Source organism: Aethalodelphis obliquidens, unplaced genomic scaffold (genome assembly GCF_003676395.1).
Source record: "Aethalodelphis obliquidens isolate GAN/ISIS:26980383/991018 unplaced genomic scaffold, ASM367639v1 scaffold7, whole genome shotgun sequence".
In the NCBI taxonomy this organism is placed as follows: domain Eukaryota; kingdom Metazoa; phylum Chordata; class Mammalia; order Artiodactyla; family Delphinidae; genus Aethalodelphis; species Aethalodelphis obliquidens.
In genome coordinates, this window is record NW_020837951.1 from 2,883,269 (window position 1) to 2,905,023 (window position 21,755).

General features: G+C 52.8%; 1 long non-coding RNA gene across 1 annotated transcript; it reads left to right on the forward strand.

The window, feature by feature from the left end:
* The first annotated feature begins 14,666 nt into the window (after window positions 1-14,666).
* On the forward strand, window positions 14,667-18,067 carry LOC113619538 (uncharacterized). Its single transcript, XR_003432421.1, has 3 exons — window positions 14,667-15,860; window positions 16,004-17,369; window positions 18,023-18,067. It is a non-coding gene; the product is annotated as an uncharacterized LOC113619538 (long non-coding RNA).
* Window positions 18,068-21,755: the final 3,688 nt, after the last annotated feature.

A 21,755-nucleotide genomic window follows, 5' to 3' on the forward strand; every position in this document is an offset into this window, starting at 1 on the left:
CTAGGGTGCCGGGTGTGTCCCGGGGTGGCCCTGGGTCCTCCCTGACACCTCATTCTGACCTGGTGAGCGGGGCCCAGGAGCCCTGGACGGTATTAGTGTTCAGGCTGTGGTGCCTGTCCCTTTTGGGCAGTCACCACCCTTAGCAGGTGGGGGCCACCCCTGGGCCATGCCTGCCTCATGGACCGGTTTCCTCCTGGCTGCTTTCTGTGCAGTGGACGAGCTCTGTGGCCTCGGCCTCCACAACACTTAGGATGGAGGCCAGCACTGAGAGGCTGGCTGGAGGGGTGGAGGCCGGTGGGTACCGGTGGTTGGATGAGCACCACTCCCCTGAATTAATTAGATGGGCCAGTCTGGCTTTGGGAGACGTCTGCATAAATGGGCTAGTGTAAATGCACTCTCCTGGCTTGGAGCGCACGTTGCGGGCTTTGGAAAGGTATGTGTCGGTTATTGGAAATCGTCTCCTGGAAATCCTTAAAGGACCAGGTGGCAGAACAGCAAAGGACTGTTTGCTTCTGTGCAAAGAGTCAAGAGAGGCTGTGAGAGAGTGTCCAGGTTTTCTCAGACTTTCCAAAGGCTGGTTGGCGGTGGTGCCGAGGACATGAATCGCCCATGAGGAAATGGTTTGTTAAGAAAAGGCCCAAGGTTTGCAAAAGCAGAATTAGTGTCGCCCAAATTAGTGTTTGTGGTTTTGTTTTACTTAAAAGCATAGAGGCTCTGGGGCAGTAGAACGACCGTAAGGCATCAGAGTTAAAGGCAATGGCTTTGGAATGAGAACTACATCCTCAGGAAGGAAGGATTGGGAGTTTGGGATCAACAGATGAAAAAGCTAGTATATACAGGATGGATAAACAACAAGGTCCTACTGCAGAGCACAGGGAACTATATTCAATATCCTGTGATAAACCATCATGGAAAAGAATATGAAAAAGTATATATATATACGTGTAACTGAGTCACTTTGCGGTACAGCAGAAATTAACACAACGTTGTAAATCAATTATACTCCAATAAAATTAAAAAAAAAAAGAAATACATCCTCTAGGTGACGTTGGGGCTCACCTGTGAGACGGGGCAGCAAGGCCTGTGAGAGGGGTTGCCAGGAGCCCACACGCTGCTCGTAACTGGACCCGGTGCCCAGGGAGCGGGAGGTGTTGTTTCGGGTGCTGCTGGTGGGATTATCCTTTTCTGCACGAGCGGGTGGCAGTTCATGAGGTATTGGGGTTCCTGAGCCTCTGTTCGCCTAGACTCCAAGCCCTGTGATGTGGCTGGCAGGGGAGTGATTTTAGACCTCCTGCTACTTGGGATCACGGTCAAAGAATCCCCGAGAGTCTAGGCGAGAGCGTCGTTTCTGCTATCTGCCCCGGCGTCTGGCTGGGCTCTCTCGCGTGCGGTCCGGGGAGCCCATTAAGATGCCCCTCCTACATCCGGGTGTCGAAACCCGGATGCTCTCCTGAGCATCTTCCCCACAGCCCCTGAACTCCAGTCCCGTCTCATTTCCCCCCCGCGGCTGCTGTAACAGATGACAACCCGAGGAGCTTAAAATAACACACGTTGACCCGCTCATGGCCCTGGGGGCCGGAGGTAGAAAGTCAGTGTCACTGAGCTACGATCAAGACGCTCCCGAGGGCTGGTTCCTTCTGGAGGCTCCGGGGACCATTGTTCCCTCGCCTCTTCCGCCTCGTTTGGCTCACGGCCCCTCCTACATCTCTAAACACAGCCCTCCCACCTCTGCTTCTGGCCTGCGTCTTCTCCTCTGGCCTCCTGCCTCCCTCTCACAGTGACTCTTGTGATGACACTGGGACCAGCCGGACAATCTGAGTACTCTCCCATCTCGACATCCCTAATCAGATCTGCAGCATTCCTTCGGCAGTATCAGGTGACTTTCACAGGTTCTAGCCGCTAGGACGTGGGATATCTGGGGCCATTATCAGCCGACCGCATCCACCCACGCAGTTCCCGTCCTCCCGGAGGTTCCCAGGATGGGTGGTGTGGACGCAGCATCTCCCTCTGCCCTTCCACACCCCTGCGTGAGTTGCTGGCCAAAGGCAAGGCCCTGGGGGCCCCGCGTCCTTCCCTGTGTGCTGGCTCTCTCTTTCACAGGTGCGTCCACTGGGATGCTCCCAGCTAATGCTGGGGGGTGGGGGGAGAGGGGGATGGCCCAGGACACCCTGAGCCTGGCTGTGTGCCCCCGCTCCATGCTTCAGCAGCATCTCATCCCAGTGTACCTCACCAGCAGGTCCTGAGCCATCTGTGCAGACTTGGGGTTGACTTTCATCCTTGACACAGAGCAGGTGCGGATAAAAGATTTGTTCAATGGCATTGAATTGATGGGGTCCCCTGGGCTCTCCCCCTGGCAGTGGGCTTGGGGTTTGGGGGTGTCTGTGGTCAGGTAGCTGCAGGAAGTTAAGGAGATGAGCTCTAGAGAAGCGTCTCTGGGACGCCCCTCCAGACGACCAGTGGGGCAGGGAAGCCGGGGGTGAGCCTCTTCTCTAAGACTGCATAGAATCCGGGGCAGGGGTGTGGTCATGACTGATCTGACAGCCCATAGCCAGCTCTGAGCCTGAACACTACAGTCATGGACTTGAAGCAGAAAGAATGGGTGAGGAACAGGTGAATGAATTAAATGCAAACCTCAAAGTGCAAGAAGATATTTACAGCACATAAAATTGATACAGGACTTGAATTCAGAACGTAGAAAAGCAAATCTGTAAGAAAAAGACCCAAATCCCAACTGAAAAGTGGGCAAGAGACTTCAACAGGAACTTCAGAAAAGAGGTTCTTCAGAGAGCTGATAAACCTCTGAAAAGGTGCTTCACCTCACGAGTAATCAGGAAGATGCAGGTTAAAACCACAGTGAAAGTCATTGTGGTCCATCCATCCGATGCAATATTATTCAGCCATAAGAAAGGAATGAAGTACCAATACATGCGACCACAGGGGTGAATCTGAAAAACATTATGTTAATTGAAAGGAGCCAGACACCACAGGTCACACGTTGTGCGATTCTGTTTCTATGAACCCTCTAGAATGGATCATCTATAGGGACAGAATACAGACTGGTGGGTGCCAGTGGGGAGGGAGGATGGGAAGAAATGGCTTAAGCGTTGAGGGGTTTTACTTTGGAGTGATGGAAATGTTTGGGAACTAGACAGAGGTGGTGGTAGCACGACCTTGTAGATGTACTACGTGCCATGGAACTGTTCACTGTAAAGTGGTTAATTTTATGGTGTGTGCATTTCACTCAATAAATTATTTTTTTTAAAAACCACAATCACATACCTGCCTAAATGGCTCAAGTTAAAGACAACCGACAAACCACGCGTCAATGAGAACGTGGAGCAACTGGAACACGCACACGTGAAAACATGCAACCCTGGCGACTTAGCAATTCTGCTCCTTGGTCCATGCCCAGCGGAAATGCATACGCAGGCGCAAGCAAACACGTGTGCCAGGATGTCCATCCTAGCTGTTTTGTAATACCTCCAAGCTAGAAAAACCCACGTCCATCAAAATAGGATAGGTCAGTGGATGGCCATATTCCATAAGAGAATACTGTGCAGCAACGTGGGTGAACAACTATTGCCACGTGGACCGATTCGGTCGAAACTCTGAAGTAGAACGCAGAGGGAAAGAACTTTAGGCAGAAATAAAAACAAACACTTGTTGTGCGATTCCGTTTGTCCGTAGTTCAAAACAAGCACATTTTATCCCACTGCATTTGAAGGTAGGGCAGCGGTCACCCTTGGTGGGGGCCGGGGAACAGTGTTGGGGGATGGGGGGAGGACTGCTGAGACCCACATGACGTCTTATGTAGTAGGACCAGCGGGAGCCAGGAAACCATTATGGGACAACCTTTAGGGAGACGAGAAGTGAGACAGAAATTGAGTGGTCGGCACAGAACTGGTTCCCTTCCATTTGACTCATTCGTTTGTTCAGTGAATACCGTCAGAGTGACTAGGACGCACTCAGACCTTATCAGGCACTGGGGAAATACATATGACACTGTACGACCCTATTCTCCGAAGCCGAATGTCTGGTGGGGAGACAGCTGGGCGAACAATGACAACAGGTGTGATAACTGTTTTCAAGCAGACAGTACAAGGGAGCACAGAAGCTGTAGAAAGCACTAGATCTCTTCTAAACACTAACTAAAGGCTCCCACTGGTTGAGAGATTCCACAGGCCTTACCTCTTAACCCCACAATTACCCTCTGAGGTGGTGTCCTCAGCTTCCCATGACCAGGAGGGGACAGGGCACTGGGAGAGGGAGTGCTGCTGGGACCAGAGCTCTGGAGCGGTGGGGTGGGGCCTGCCAGGCCGGTGGGTCTCAGTGGTATCCTCCCCACTTCGAGCCCGAGACCACCCTGAGTCTCCTGCCTGTGGACCCCTGTTGCCACTTGGGGCCTCTCCTGTTGCCGGGGGCGCACGGCTGGCCTTGTCCCGGGCAGCAAAGGCAGACAGGGTCCACCTGCAGCAGGAACCCTGGCCGGTGCTGCCCTGAGGACTCCAAAACCTGCTTCTGGACCATGGCCACGCTTGGCCCTAGAGGTGCCATCCACCTCCGACCTGTCTTCCTGGCCTCTGGGAAGAAGGTGATGGGGCTGGAGCGGATAGACAGTGAGCCGAGCGAGGCCTGGGGGCAGGGGCGTGCCACCTGGCCGGGCCCTGGGTGAACGCGATCATCTAAGCACCAGGTCGCCGCCAGGGAGAAGCGGCTGTGAGGGGCCTGCCGTGGAGGGACTGACCTGGGCTAGAGCTAGATGTGGGAGCCTTACTTCACTGAGAACCCAAGAGGCCGCATGGGGTGACTTCTGAGGGGCCGTGGCCCTGCTTCCCATGTGGGCCCCCTGGAATGTGCAGCTCCTCTGGGAACCGAGGGGCCAGGGGGTCAGGACGCCAGGCCACACGCCACCTGTCGGGCCCTGAAGCTGATGCGTTGGCCAGGAGCGGCACGTGGGGTCACAGGGTGCAGGGTGGGCTTCAAGCGGCCTGAGAGCCGCGTGGTGTGGGTACACGGATGCACATGACATTTCTCTGGGGGTTGGTCCCAAACGCTTACCATCAGGTCAGGACCCCCGGTTTTGGTGCCCCCCCTCTTTTACAGGTACACTGAGCTGCAGGTCCTCCCCACCAAGCTAATGCAATCAAGAATGGGGTCCCTGGAGCCAGTGAGGCGGGCGGGAGGTGGGGTTCACTTGGATGGCCTAGCCCAGGGGATGGGGAGCCACGAAGACCCTGCCCCCCACCTCGCTGGCCTATTCTCCCCCAAACAAGGCTCTAGTGTTTTCCATTCCCTGCTTAAAAACCACCCAGGGGTCCCACCAGGTTCCGGCCTCTGTCCCTCTTTCTGCACACCCCTCACCAGTGCACGCTGGGCCCGAGGCAGAGCCCACCTCCTTCTGGCCCCTCAGCTGGGACCCCCTGTCCTGCTCCCACTTCCTGGTGAAAGCCCCCTCTCCCGAGACGGCCCCGGGCTGCTCCCCGGGCTGAGCTGAGAGGGCCCTGCCCTTGGCTCTTCTCTGCTGTTGCCGCCTTGAAATCGTTCCCACTTGCGGAACACGGGCCCCCATCTTTGCGCTTGCGCTGAGCCCTGCAGATTCCGCAGCTGGCCCTGTAGGGTGGGCACGTTTCCTCCCGACCTCGGATGCCCTTTGGCATCGCAAAGCAGAGAACGCCTCTTGATGGCGTCACCCCACACAGAGACCCAGGACAGTGCCCATGCCCAGGGTGGGCGGGCCCAGGCGTCAGCCCCCAGGAGGGTGCTGTGTCCCTCCTGGGCTACATTGCCACCCAGAGCCCTGCCTGATGGCCACCCGTCCCCGAGCGGTCCTGCACTGCGCAGACATTCAGAGGCACTGTCCCCAGGACTCCAGTGGTGCTGTGGGACCCCTGAGCCCACTTCCTCATCCCCGCCCCGAGGCTGTACTCTGCTTCGGTGGGAGCAAACGAGTACGCATAGCGGGTGCCCGAGAAACTTCCCTCTTCTTGGTCACCACCCTTCCCTGAGAAGGAAACCCCGGCGAGGGTACTGGCTGTGACCCTGCCCCGACCTCTGACCCTATACCCGGCCTGCAGGCTGCTCTGGCCACACTGGCCTTGCTGCTATGCCTGGGGCCTCGCGGGGCCCAGCAGTGAGTCGAGAAAACACCACAGCAGGACGCTTAGGTCTGAGTCCCAGGCCTGGTCCCTCCGCCCATTAACCAGCTCTTCCCAAATGGCCTCCTCTTTCTGGACCTCAGTTTTCCACTCTGTAAAATGGGGGCTCAGACAATCTGCTCTCTCTGACTGCTGTGGTTCCAAGGGGGAGGGAGAGAGCTGAGCTGCCAGGGTGGGCCTTCCTGGGGAAGAGACCCCAACCCAGGACAGGCCCCGAGGGCCTTGGAGTTGCCCCTGTCTTGTCTACCAGCTGGTTTTTGCGCACTTTGGGGGTACCAGGCGCTCCCTAAGTTTCTGGGTGTTAGGGGTAGGAGACGGATTAGCAGACACAATGAACAGCACAGTGAGGAGCCTGGACTTTGGCCTGGGTCCGTTCACGGAGGTAGAGCCCGCAGGAGAACACAACATGGGAGAAAAGATTTGGGGCCTGGCCAAGGTCAGTGAAAGGTGGGGCAGGTGGGTCTGCAGGTGCGGAGCTCAGGAGAGGGGCTTGAAGCAGGTGGAGATGGGGACCCAGCACCTGTGCGTGCCCCCTGGAGGTCACGGGGTGGTGGTAAAGGCAGAAGACCACCCAAGACCGGGCCCTGAGGGTGTCCAAGGAGACTCCAGGAGCAGAAGGAGTCCTGGAGCTCCAGGGGAGGCCGTCCCGAGGACCGGGAGTGGCCAGCTGCGTTGAGTGCTCTGGAAAAGAGTGCAAACCCCAGGACGGAGGAGCGTCCATCTGCTTGTATCAGTCACGTTTAAACATTTCTGGATCTTATGATGCTTTGACGTTTTGGGGGCTTTTCAGTGAGACTGTCCCTCACCAGAGGGGAGCAAATTCCTGGAGACAGCAAGCCACTTCCTGCAAACAGGCCTTTCACATGCAGACCAACAGTCCAGAGCCCACCGCGACCACCTGCCTCTCTAACTCCTATACAAGCCAGGATCCCCAGCCTTAAGTCTCCAGCCAGGTAGTTGAGAGCCAGAGGTGCCGAATGGCCCAGGGCCCACTGGAGTGACTCAAGCCCACCAGTGCTGAGCCTTCCTCGCCAGGCCCTGACCTCAGAAACCACAGTGGAGCTTCTGGGCCAAGCTCCCCCTCCCTCCTAGGCTACGGCCCACCCTGGTGCTTCCCCGTGTGGCCCTGCATGGCCCGGCATGGCTCCTCCCCTTGAAAACTCTTAAGTGGTAAACTCTTCTTCGATGCCATTGTTCACCCGTGTCCTCCCTTGGTTACCTCTATAAATTAAATCCCGGGTACCATGGTGAAACGCCGCCCACTGTACCCCTCCTGGGTGGTTAAGCTGTGCCTCTTCCCGCCTTGGTTCTCACAGATGCACAGCCCAGAGCCTCTAGCCGAGCGAGCGCTTTCATAAACGGCACAGATTACATCCTCGGCGAGAACATGCTGTCTTTCCAACCTCCCTCTGCCCCCTTCCTCCACCCCTGCCGGGGGCCCAGACACTTACTGAGTCTTTCCTGGTTTTTTCCTTAGTCTTTTGGCCAAAAGATGCCCCAGGATAATGAAGAAATGTATTTACAGTAGCGATATTCGGTCTGGTGGTTTCTGGAATGAGTTAGCCGCAGGAGAATTTCTGAGCGGGTTTTTTTCCAATGTGGAGGCAAGCGGCGGGCGGGTCACTGGTGAGGTTCCTGATGCTCTAGATTCTTCATCCTGAGCCCTCAGCAGAGCCCGCTCCGTGGCACGTGTGCCCACGGGATAACGCGCCCTGGGCTTGCAGCCACCGCAGAGCCACTGGGGACCCTGAGTGGCAGGGAGCTGACCCAAAGGGGGCTGCGTTCGGGTCCCTGTAATTGTGTCCCTTCACCCACTGAATGATCCAGGATCTGAAAGCGAGGTATTTATATCTGTTCCTCAATCAGGCCCCATAAGACGCCGGGCTGGCGGTGTTCCCCGGCCGCTAATCTGGGGCCGACTGTTCCAACACACTTGGATTCTTAGAACAAAACAAAACTTCCTTCATTTCAGATGTTCACTAATTTAAACTGGCCCTTGGCCACGGGCTGTGCGTCCCCGCCTTTGTCTGTGGCCGCCTCCCTGCCCCCATCCAGGGCCCCTCCGGCGGGAGGTAGCAGAGGCGTCGGCCGTCGTGAGGCCTCGACTCCAGCCTCCGTGGACCCGTGTGCAATGAGAGCCCCAAATCTGCTCTGACTCACTGTGCAAACATCCTCTGCCCTCTGGCCTTGCCGTCCCCCTCCCGCCCGACCACCAGGCCCCTTGGGTTCCCAGGCCCGGGCCTCAGGGTTCTCTGATGGGGGACACTGCCCCCCCCAGGTGGACAGTGCTGGGTGAGGCACCGGGCCAGCTGGCCGCCTGGTTCTGGAAGCCTCTCCCGACAGTCTGAAGTTCACCTGGGGCCACCTCTGCCGGGGGCTGGCCTTCTCAGGAAAGAAACGGGTCACTTTCTGTCTGCTGTCAGGGCCGGGAAAGGCCTGGCTGTGGGTGAACGTCCACGTCGAAGTCAAGCCGCCTTGTCTTCATGCTCCGAACAGCCCCCTGGACCTGTGCCCCTCCCCCCTTCACCTGGCGGCCCCTTCTCACTGGGCATCACCCTCCGAGACCCTCACCCTGCAGTCCTGCTCTTCCTCTGTGCTAATCCGCGTCAGCATTGTGATCACTGCTTGCTCTCTGCCCGTCCACTGCCAAGCTCAGGCCCCACCCTCCAGGTGCGCCGGGAGCACAGCTGGCCGCGGGTCACTGTTGGATGAATAACTCGGGCAGACCCCACTGTGATAGCCTGCAGGCATCTCCCACACCCTCTTGTCCTCCAGCCTCAACTCTCGGGTGAGTGGGCATCTTGGGCAGGGACTCTCCCTCCTCCCTCCCTCCTCCCTCCTCCCTCCCCCCTCCTCCCTCCCTCCCTCCCTCCTCCCTCCCTCCTCCCTCCTCCCTCCCTCCCTGCCTCTTTCCTTCCTTCCTTCCTTCCGTCCTTCCGTCCTTCCTTCCTTCCTTCCTTCCTTCCTTCGTTCCTTCCTTCCCCTGTCCATCCATCTCTCTCTTTTTAGGCTGGTTTCCCTAGGGCTCAGCATAATTTAACACATAAAATGTGCTCCATCAACACGTGTAGAACGACTGGCTCAGTGAAGAGGCCTGGCAGGAGCCCCTGTGAGGACTCAGTCTTGCCTTCAGCAAATATATAAGAAGTGTCTCCTGAGCGCCCGGCTCACGTGTGCTGTGCTCGGGGTCCAGCCAGCTGGGCCCCTCTCCAGTCCCTCAGGGCGCCCCCAGGTCTCCCCCTGGAGGGCGGGTAAGGGTGGGGAGCCCACATGGGCCCACGCAGCAGGGTCTGCCGTGCGTGCTGCTCTCTGGGGCCATCCTCCAGGCCAAATGCCCATGTTGGGATAATTCCGTGGTTGGGGCAGGTGTTAGGTGTGAGGACCCTTGATCCGGGGCATCCTCTGCTGCTGGAGCCTGGGTAGGTGCCTGCACGTGTGTGGGACTGTGCTGTGAGGCTGTACCATGCCCCATCCCTGGGCAGCACTTAAAAAGGACACTCCCCATGCAGGAGTGGACACAGAGCAACATTTCCTCCTCCACAGGAGGCTTGAAGGTGTCACCCGTCTAGTCCAGCCAGGTGGTGGCCACAGAGACCTCATCTGCTAGATCACGGGGGTCCCCTGCAAGGTCTGGAGGGATGGCAGGGTATGGAGGAAGCCGGAGGAGCTCCAGACCTGGTTTTCATCCTCCGGTAGCCCAGCATGGCCCCAGGGAGTCACGAGGAGCGCCTGCCGTGGACATGGCGTGGGCAGTCAGGGGGAACACGGGCGAGGCCCATCTCAGCGGGTGCTCCGTGCAGGACCCCAGGAGCCATCACCCCCCTGTCTCCCTGCGAGGGTTCCCCCCTCCCCCCAGCCAACGCGCCCAGGAAGGACGGGTCCGATGGATCGATTCATCGATGCTCTGCCCTCGGCCACTGAATGCTGCCCAGGACTCATGTCTGAAGACCCACTGTCCCCCAGTCTAGTAACATACACTCATACATGGGAGGCCGTGCTCCTGCCGGAACACTGCAGGCTCCGTGGTGAGAGCAGGCACTGGTAGCCTGTTTCACTGTTTCTTGTCATCCTGAAATCAGCTTAAATGTCACTTTCCGAGAAGCCTTTCCTCAGCGCCGCCAGTCGGGTCCCTGTTGTCATGCATCCCGGGGCACCTCACCTCCTGCCGGTGAATGAATGATCTGTCCAGAGCCCGCCGGGTGCCCAGCACAGAGCTTCCTGAGGACTGGCATGTATCTGTCTCGGCTGCCTCTGTGCGGAGGACCTGGTGAGCGGTCTGTCCCCCCTGGAGGGCACAGTGTGGGGACTCCTGGGGACCTGGACCTCAGTGAGGCCTCCCGAGAGCTGCAGGGGAGGTGGCGCCCAGCCTCCCATTCCCCTGTGGCCACGGGCTGGCCACGTGACCTTGGCCGGGCTGCACGTCCTCTCTGGGTCTCCGTGCCACCATCCGTCAACTGCAGGTAACATCGGGACCACGATTCCTGAGTCCCCTTGAGGAGGCGCTGGAGCCCAGTGTCAGTCACACGGCAGCCTAGGTGTTTGGTGGGTGTGTTGACTTGGATGAGGGCGACCCTCCTCAATAATCCAGGAGGGGAGGGCAGGACTCAACCGGAGCAGAGTGGAGGTTTCCCTGAGGGGCCAGGACCCTGTCCCAGAGCATCCAGCCCGCCCCCCAGCAGCCTGCCCTGTGGGTCTCCCACTTGCCCTGCCAGCACCCCAGGCCCACGAGCCGACACGTGGTCAATCCGTCCGCATCTCCTGCTTGTCTGGTTCTCTGCCTGAGGCTGGCCGAATCGAGGCTTAACGAGCTGATGGGCATAAAATGTCCAGCTCTGTCCCCGCCCATGGAAGACACTAGCTGAGAGCCAGCCCCTGTGACTTACCAGGTTTGCGTCGCATGAGGCAGATGGTATGGCGCTCAGGGGCCTCACGGGGTGACATTGGCGCATGTGTGGTCACCCGGCGGCCCATCGCTTGACTGTGAAGTGCTTTTGCTTCCTGGGCCCCTCTCAGCTGACAAAGGCTGCAGGACCCAGGGCCACTTTCTGGCTTTGGAGCCAGCTACGGCTGGAGTTTGGGATTCAAGGGTCTAACCATGGTCTGGCCTCACAGCCCCAGTGCTACCCACCTGTAACTCGAGGACAGCAATGCCTACCTGATGGCCTTGAGGAGAGGACAAAATCGGATAACGGACCCAAGGCGGGGTGAAGTCGTCCCAGGCCCATGTTCCTGGGACAGGTTTGTCTTCTCCAGGGCTCCTGGGCTCCTGCACCTGGGTTGTAGCCTCCTCACTGCTTTAACATTCTAATGCATCACCTGTTTGTTAAAGGAGGCCCCACTAGCAGGGAGAGGACCCCAAATGCAGGCTAGCTCAAAGTGACTGGTGGATGCCAGGCTCAGGTTCACTGTGGATGGGTGTACAAGTTGTGCACTGCACAACCCCGGGGATCTGTCCACAGACCAGGATGTGACCTGTGCCCCCTAGGGTTGTGCAGTGGCCATATCTATCCAGGTGCACCAGGTTTATGGACTGAATGTTTGTGTCCCTCCAGTTTCACAGGTTGAAGCCCTAACCCCCAAGGTGATAGTATTTGGGGGTGGGGTCTTTGGAAGGTGATGAGATTTAGCTGAGGTCATGGGAGTGGGGCCCCCAGACTGAGATTGGCTTCCTTATAGGAAGAGGAAGAGAGACCAGAGTTCACCCTCTCTGCCATTTGAGTGAGAAGTGACACGGGGAGAAGGTGGCCATCCACAAGCCAGGAGGAGAGTCCTCACAGGAGACAAAGCTTCAGGCATCTTGATGCCAGACGTCCAGCCTCCTGACTCAGGAGAAACAAATGTCTGTTTTTGAAGCCACCCAGGCCATGGTTTTTGTTACAGCAGCCGAGCTGACTAATAAGATGGTTATGAATGACCATCGTGCTGCCCACTCCTTGCCTCAACCTCAGTGGCTGAAAGAAACTGCACACTTGTTCCACAGCCTTTTTCCTTTCCCCAGACGGCTGAGATTTAAAGGGAAAGTTGTAGACAAAGAATGAGGAAACGGGACAGAACCGGGGCCAGGTACCAGTCACTCCCCATGAGTGCCTCGGTTTCCCCATCTGTAAAGGAAGCCTAGATTCTCATCCATGGTCTCTACTGGCGCTAAACTCCATCTGTAATCTTGGAGGAGTTGGGAGACAGCCTCTAACTTGCACACAGCACAGCATGGGTCCTGACGTTCTGCATCTTCCAGGACATCCCTGCCCCTCAGCCACGCACGCTGGTCTCTCTCAGCCCCAGAACACGCTCCTTCCTGCCCACGCCCTGCGAGGACCCAGGCTGTCTTCGGAGCACTGAGTCTTCTCCTTTCTCCCCCTTTCCTTATCTCGCCTGCAATTTATTTGTGCCTCTGTAAAGGTAAAAATCTGGAATGATTTTCCCTCTTTTCTCCCCTCCACCTTCAGACTTTTCTGCATTGAAAACCTATTCAAACAAAACTGAGATCAAACAGTATAGATGCTTTTCTAGCCTTTAATCCCATTTGATCTCAGCCTCCATGTGCCCACCCTTTCCTAACGAGGGAACACGCCACACACACCCAAGTGCTGGTGGTTCCTGACAGCCCCAGTGGGGCTCTGACGCATCGCTGGTTAGAAAAAGTCGCATTCAGGGCCAGAAACTTGCATTCACACTGCATAAGGACACGTAGGCTTTTCTTTTCTCCTGTGCCAAAGGCGCTCCTGGTGGACAGGGATGGCCACTGCGTGCTCACGGGTCCAGGCACCACTGCTCGGAGTCATGGCCCATGCGTGGGGTGAGTGGCCCGCGTGTCCCCACCAGGCCCACCTGGAGTGCAGTGCTCGAATATGATGACCTGGAAGGGGGAGGTTGTTCTGTCCGTCTGCGCCAGGCTGGCCGCTCTGGCCGAGTCTGCGATTGTCATTAAGGTGCTGTTGCCAGCGGCCATGACCTGCTTGTTAGCAGGGCTGTTGGACGGAAAGAGACTTGTTTTCCAGGAGCAAGGAGGTCTCTGGGCTCCAGGGGTTGCAGATCCTGGGGCACCTGGCTGGTCGTGTCAGGGTCTGGGTGCTCTGTTCCAGGGGGAGGGGGAGCCCCCAGATGTGTTCCCATGAGAAAGAGGGTGTAATTCTGAAACACCTAAAACACGTGGATTCTTCAGATACAACTAGCTGGCTGCCTGGGATCCAAGTTACATCATCTGTTGTTGTCTGGCTTGAGAGGGGGTGGGGAGGCAGAGGGAGAGATGCAGAGCGAGAGACGGGGGAGGGAAGGAGACACAGAGACAGAGAGGGAGACCCAGAGATACAGAGAGAGACACAGAGATACAGAGAGAGAGACAGATGCAGAGAGACACACAGAGACAGAGATAGATACAGAGACAGACTGAGAGACACAGAGACAGAGAGATACAGAGTCAGAGACAGAGACACAGAATGAGAGACAGAGACAGAGAGACAAGCAGAGAGAGACAGAGAGAGGGAACAGGAGCCTGAAGGGTCGGCAGCCCCAGCCATGTTGGCTGAGATGCACATTCCATTCTGGAGTTTTCACTGGAAACCAAAGTCTCCAACCTGAGTTCTGTCACATCCTGAGCTTCAGATTAAAAAAAGCTGATTTTTAAAGATCAAGAGGAACCAGGGATTTAGAAAATTAGATGATCGCATTTTTGCCAGGTTGGCACATTCTTCCTTTGTAGAGTTGTGCCTGCTTGTGACCCCTGAGCAGAGCAGGGTCCCTGACCACGTGGGCTGAAGGGAGACGTGTGGATGGAGTTCACTCTGGCAGTCAGGTAGTCACCAGAAGACCCGCTGCTGGGCTGGTCCAGCCTCGCTGTCTGCGTTCTGCCCTCCCAAGGTGTACCTCTGGAAATGCCCCTGCTCCCTGGATGCCCTCAGGCACCACCCCCCGTCATCTGGGCTTTTCCAGCTTCCCACCAGCCTCTGCTAGGGAATCTTGGCTGCCATCTGGTAACCTGGGTGCCGAGGGCCTGCTTGCACACCATGTCTGGACAGGTGTGGCAGTCATTCCCACTACTCACCAGTGTCCAGCCCCCTCCATGCCTGGGCAGAGAGAAGGCTGGTCATTTCTCCTGCCATGGAACAGGTGATGGGCCAGTGTCTGGTCACTGTGTGCAAGTGTCAGGAGGTACATGTAGCCTGAGGGAGAAACACTCCCTTGTTGTTTTAAACTATGAAGAAATTGGGGGATGTTTGTTACTCAGAATAACCTAGCCTGTGCTAACAGATACAGGAAGGAAATATTCCCCCCTTACTAAAAAGGAGTGAAGTGTCCTTAGAAAGGTAACATGACTTCTCAAGGTCATGGACCCAACTAGCGGCAGAACAAAGTCAAGGCTATCTGACCCAAGGCTGGCCTTTGACCCAAAGCAGGACCCTGGGAGATTGGGGTGGGGGGGAATCTGGGCTGATTTGCTCCTTTTTTCTCCTGGGAATGACCCGAGGCCCCTTCTTATGATTCCATCCTCGCAGGATGGGGAAAAATGTTTCTGTACAAAGGAGCAGAAGCCAAGTTGGTTTCAAGATTTCTCTGCAGCACAAACGCCAACTGGACCAACATCCTAGTGAACTTGAAAGATAAAGGTCCTGACCCTAAATTCCATGCCCGTCCATGCCCGTTAACCTTGCGAGGTGGCAACAGGAAGTCATCCTCCTATAGGCAACATGTCCTTCTCCAAAGATATTCCTGAAGGGTGCGCTCCAGCCCTTCAAGAGAGCCAGATGGGGACACTCGCTGAGGGGAGGTCACGAGGTGGGGGGGTGGCAGCGACACATTCGTTCCATGTGAATCCTTGTGCATTTTGGTTATAAAGTTGAAAAATGCATACATGTGTTTGGAAGGTCTTTAGGGAGTAAATGGAAGAGTGAACATTTCTGGACTAGATGCATGTGAGTGGTTTGTGTTGTATGATACTCTGAGACCTGGGTGTGGGGGGGTTCCTAGCCCCTGTTTGGGCCTCAGTTTTTCTGTTTATAAAAGGAAAACGTGACCTTTCACCTTGCAAGGGCTACTTTACTCCTTAGCTAGATTACTGGGACACCGTTGACTGTTGGGTAGGGAGACTCTCCCATCCCCCTTCCTGGTCTCTCACCAACATTCCAGAAGTTTTCAGTGACAATTCACTCCAGGGTTTCTGTGTGCTTGCTTAAGGAATGGTTTTATTCATGGAATTCCAGGACGCCCCAAGAAATCATTTGAGGCTCCTCAGAGAATTGTAGAACCAGGACTCAACGGCCATGTTTGTGGTTTGAGGGAGTTAACGGGATGAATCCAGTTTTGGGTAAAGCTGACCTGTGACTAAATGCTGTCTATAGCTTGACAGCCCCCACTGCCACCCCCAGATGGAACAGATAGGGACTCAGCCCAACCAGGCTCCAGAACCGCCCCCGCCTACCCCCATGGCCTGCCACCGCGGTGGGGTGGCCCTGAACCTCCGTCGGCTTTGGTTCTGCAACTTTTTCCAAACCTGAAGCGTGATTCACGTCCCAGATCGACTTGTGGAATTTCTGAAAGCTGAGGAGTCTGTGCTTCCCAGAGGCTGCCCTACTCCCACCTTTGGTGGCAGCCCGAGAAGGAAGCTGGGAAAACACGCACCACATTCTTCCTGCATGAAGCACCGTCCGCATCGGGGAGGAGGAGATGGCTAAGAGCCTGGATGACTCCTGGCGTCTCAGACGGCTCTTTGTAAATCCGTTTAGACTGATTTTATTTGACAAGCCCAGTAGTTATCTGACCCCGCAGGACAGCTGACGGTCCACAATATTGCCATTTGCTGACAAAGACCATGGATTAGCTCTTCTTCCCATTGCTGTCGCTTTTCTTCTTAGAGAAAGAAAATACTGGCCAGAGTGGAGGTGGGTGGCCCATTCCTTGTTCTAGCCGAGGACACATTGCCATCCCCCAGCAAGGCGGTCCCCCGGGAGGACTCCACGTGCTAGCAGTGCTGGTAAAGAGATGAATAACCCCTGTCTGGTTAATGGCTGTTTGATTTCCTCATGCCAGTGAAAACCGGCCGTTTTCTACTGAGCTTTTATCTGGAGTGGGGTATCACCCCTGCTCCACAGCAGAGCGATGAGAGATAAAGGCCACAGAGAAGCGGCGGTCTCTGTGGGTCTCTGAGCCATCGGGGGAGCAACAATGCAGCCACTGTGCGGCCCACAAAGGATCACAGGAGAGGGACCCACCAGGGGAGGTGACGGGGAGCAGCTTCCCCGTGGGAACTCTTGCAAAACTGGGACCTACTGTGTGGTACGTGCTAAGGGGCGTCATGGGCAGTTTCCCTGCGGCTAGATAGACCCTGATTCTTCCCCTTTATTTTTAAATTTTTTTAGTTAATAAGCTTTATTTTTCAAAGCAGTGTTAGGTGCACTGCAAAACGGAGTAGGAAGTACAGAGATCAGCCGTATCCCTCCTCCCCCCCAACTCTACTTACAACCCTCCTCCACTCTCACCATCTCCCACCAGAGTGGTAATTGGTTACAACTGATGGACCTATGTTGACATGTCATTATCACCGAAAGCCCATAGTTTACACTGAGGTCACTCTTGGTGGTGGACATTCATGGATTTGGGCAGATATACAATGACACCTGTCCATCATTACTGTTTCGTATGGAGTAATTTCACTGTCCTGAAACTCCCCCATCTATTCATCCTCCTCCACCCCCTGGCAACCACTGATGTTTTTACTGTCTCCATAGTTTCGTCTTTTCCAGAACGTCATATAGCTGGAATCACATAGTCTGAAGCCTTTTCAGATCGACTTCTTTCACTTACTAACGTGCATTTAAGCCTCCTGCATGTCTTTTTATGACTTGATAGCTAATTTCTTTTTAGTGCTGAATATTATTCCATGGTCTGGATGGACCACCGTTGATTTATCCATTCACCTTCTGAAGGACATCTTGGTTGCTTCCAAGTTTTGGCAATTATGAGTAAATGTGCTATAAACATCTGCGTGCCAGTTTCTGTGTGGATATGTTTCCAGTTCATTTGGATAACTATCAAGGGGCGTGATTGCTGGATGATACGGTCAGAGTGTGTTTAGTTCTGAAAGAAAGCTCCAAATCGTCTTCCAAAGCGGCTGTACCGTTTTGCCTTGCACCCATCAGCCGTGGGTGAGAGTTCCTGCCGCTCCACAGCCTCCCCAGCATTTGGTGTTGTCAGTGTTTTTGATTTTGGCCATTCTCACAGGTACGTAGAGGTATCTCATCGCATAATTGTTTTGATTTGCGTTTCCCTCGTGACGTATGGGGCGGGGCATCTTCTACGCTTATCTGTCATCCGTTTACCTTCTTTGGTGAGGTTTCTGTTCATGTCTTTTCCCCGTTTTCAATCAGGTTGTTCCTTTTCTGATTGCTGAGTTTTAAGAGTCCTTTGTATATTTTGGGTAACAGTCCTTTATCAGATGTGTCTTTGCAAATATTTTCTCCCCGTCTGTGACCTGTCTTCTTGTTCTCGTCACTTTCTTTTTTGCAGAGCAGGTTTTTAATTTTAATAAAGTCCAGCTCATCAATTCTTTCTTGCATGGATTATGATTTGGTGTTTTATATAAAAGGTCATCACTGTACCCCAGGTCATCTAGATTTTCTCCTGTGTTATCTTCTAGGGGTTTTATAATTTTGCATTTTACATTTAAGTCTGTAATGCATTTTGACATAGTTTCCATGAAGGTCTGTGTTTAAATTCTTTTTTTTTTTCTTTTTTGCACGTGGCTGTTCAGTTGTTCCAGCACCATTTGTTGAAAGACTATCTTTGTCCATTGTGTTGCCTTTATCCAAAGCCTTATTTATTTATTTATTTAGTGGTACGCGGGCCTCTCACTGCTGCGGCCTCTCCAGCTGCAGAGGACAGGCTCTGGACGCACAGACTCAGTGGCCATGGCTCACAGGCCCAGCGGCTCCACGGCACGTGGGATCCTCCCGGACCGGGGCACGAACCCGTGTCCCCTGCATCGTCAGGCAGACTCCCAACCACTGTGCCACCAGGGAAGCCCAAAGCCTTATTTTTAATACTTGGCTCATCATGTGTCATATCCTTTGGACATACCATAATATATGTATCCAGTTTCTATTTTGGGTATTGATTGTCTGTTTTGTATCATTTTGCTAGTAACTGTCGTACTGTCATGGATTTACCTAGGGGCTTGCTGAGTCAAAAGTGTTGGAATCCTTTTGGAGCCCTGGACACATTGTCCTCAGAAATGGCAATGCAGTTTGCCATCAGGATAGGCAACGTTCATCCACCCGAAAGCTCACCAATGCTGAGGACTATCAGTGACAAAATCTTGATGAGTCTGGAAGCTATGCTCTTTCAATGTACCCTCCCTTGATTACTAGTGAACTTGGACGTTTATTTCAAAAGTTTCTTGAGCACTTTCGGTGTTAATTTTCTGTTCATGTCATTTGACACCTTTGCTTTATGAATTGGTAATAGTTCCGTAAAGGCAAGGAACATGATCATTTCTCTCGTGTCGTTTCCAGAGGTTTCTCCAGCTTCCCTTGGCCTTTCACTGTGATTCATCATGTTCTTTTTTTGTTGTTGTTACTGATGGAGGTTTAAATATATTTTTAATGTTTTTTCCCTTTGCTTTTTATGCTTACAAATGTCTTTCCTACCTGGAGCTTGTGTAACTATTGTCCTCTACTTTTAATGTTGTTTTATGTCTTCACTTTTTACATTCCGCTCTGATTCATCTGGACTCTGTTTTGGCGTAAGATGGAACTCTAGTTGGCCGTTTTCCTAAGTGACTAACTGGTTATCCAGCTCTTGGCTCTTTGGTGAAGAATCTTTTCTAGCTCCACTTATTTGAAAACCTCCTCTTACACAGTCTGTTCCTAGACCTTTTGTGCATTCTTACCGATTCTTACTAGCTGTGACATGAGCTGGTGTCATACATTTAAAATTACCGAGGATATATGTATGTGTATACACACGACTTTATCACACACACAACTTTATTATAGTAATTGGTTCACACTATATAGAGGCTGAGAAGTTCCAGGATCTGCCTTCAAGCTGGAGAACCAGGAAAGCTGATGGTGTAATTCAGTCTGAGTTCAAAGGCCTGAGAACTGGGGTGGGGGAGGGGAGAATGGTGTAAAACCCAGTCTGAGTCTCAAGGCCCAAGACCCAGGAATGCTAATGTCTGAGGACAGGAGAAGATGGATGTCCCAAGTCAAGCAGAGGGCAAATTCTCCCTTCCTCCACCTTTTTGTTCTATTCAGGCCCCTGTGATGGATTGGATGATGTCTCCATGCATTGGGGAGGGCCATCTTCTTTACTCAGTCTACAAATGTAAATGTTAATGTCTTCCAGAAACACCAGACACTCCCATAAATAATATTTTAATAACTATCTGGGCATCCCTTAGACACATACAATTATCAAGTTGACACATACAATTAACTATCAAAATGCGGGACAGCGTGTATCATGACTCGCTATGATTTTTCCCCAAAGGCCTTGGCTACTATTCTCACTCATTTATTTGAGGTTAATTTTAGAATCACTTTGTCAAAATGCCCTCCTGGCAGGAATGAAGGGATTCTCTGTGGCAAAATAACTCAGTACAAGTGGGTACCTATGCACCAAAATGGGCCTTCACCATGATGACCTTAGGTGAACACCAGCTTCTGGGTTCATGGCCTTCCAAGAGGCAGTGGACACTGAAAGGTCACAGCCTGTCTACTGAGGCGATTCTAACGGAGTCTATCGCTAAAACGCCAAGGGACCCACATGTCCCCAAGGTCCCCCCGGTGAAGCCAGGAAAACTGTCTATAACGAATTTGGCATTGAGTGGAGAAAAAATTCTCCCTGAGAATTTATAACCATAAGCCAGTCCACACATGGTTTTCAGCCCACGTTCACACTACCTGGATGATCCAAAGAGTCTCAACCTGAAAATTTAGTTTAGAGTGGTCATGGGATGAGTGGTTGTGGGTGGGCAGCACTGTGATGTACTTGAAGGAAGGGAATATAAACCCTGTCTGGGGAAACTCACCTTTAAATCAGGCCTCAAAAAAATCCCCCAAATAAACCCACTACAAGGGGCTTGAGTTCACAATCAGAATCACATTACACACAAGGAAACAGGGCCCCATGAATAAGACCCAAATGAAAAACAAAAAGCAAAATGCAGCAACTGTAAGAATCAGACACACTGGACCTCACATATTGGAAGTATTGAAAAGAATATAAGTATGCTTAACATGTTTAAAGAAATAAAGAGGAGACTGAAATATGGGTAAGGAGCAGGAGAGTATTTAAAGAAATGACCAAGCAAATTTGGAAAAGAAGCCAAATATAATCACTGTAAATGGAAATAATTTCAACTGAAATTAAAAACTCAATGGATGGGTTTAACCACAGATTAGACACAGTTAAAGAGAGAATCAATAAACTGGGAGATAGAGTTGTAGAAATTACCCTGAAAGTAGCACTGAGAGAAAAGGAGCAGAAGCTATAAATGAGAGATAAGAATTATGGGAATAGAGTGAGAAGGTTTAACTCAATTCTAATCATACAGAGTAGACGCAATATTTGGTGAAATAATGGCCAAGAATTCCAAGAACTGATAAAAAGATACCAATCTTCATGTTCATCAAGCCCATCAAATCCAAACAGGACATATAAAAACCTCTCAATATTCAAAGACATGGGAGTGAAAGTGCAGAGCCCTAAAGTATAAGAGAATATATTAAAAGGACCAAAGAGGGGCTTCCTTGGTGGCACCATGGTTGAGAATCCATCTGCCACTGCAGGGGACAAGGGTTCGATCCCTGGTCCAGGAAGATCCACATGCCGCAGAGCAACTAAGCCCGTGTGCCACAACTACTGAGCCTGTGCTCTAGAGCCTGCGAGCCACAACTACTGAGCCCATGTGCCACAACCACTGAAGCCTGTGCGCCTAGAAGCCCATGCACCACAATGAAGAGTAGCCCCTGCTCGTCGCAACTAGAGAAAGCCCGCGAGCAGCAATGAAGACCTAATGCAGTCAAAAATAAATAAATAAATTAATTAAAAAAAATAAAAGTATCAAAGAGAAAAGACAAATATTCCACCAAGGAATGGCAATTGGACTGACATCTACTTCATCAGTATCAACAGTGGTCACCAGAAGAAAATGGAATCATTATTCCATGGCAAAAATGTGATTATTTACCTTGAATATGTATACCCAAAGGAAATATCTTTCAAGAATGCAGGAAAAATAAAAGTGTCTCTATTAATAAATCTCCCCTCGAAGAAATTCTAGAGGATGCATGTTAGGCAAAATGAAAGCAATCTCAGGTGGGAGATTAGATGCAAGGAGAATTGGTGACCAAAGTACATATGCAACAAAGGTAATTAGACATTGACTGTGAAGAGCAATAAAAATACTTTATTGGGTTAAAAAAATTGCCATAATAGAATAGAAAAGTCAGGAAGGAACAGTCTGAGTCAAAGAGTTTTAAATCTTTATTGTTTGGGAGTAGGGTAAATATATGGATTGACCTTGAATTTTGATAAGTTCAACATATATGTTAAAAGGTCTAAGGTAGCCAATTATAAAATAAAGAGTGTGTATAACTATAAAGG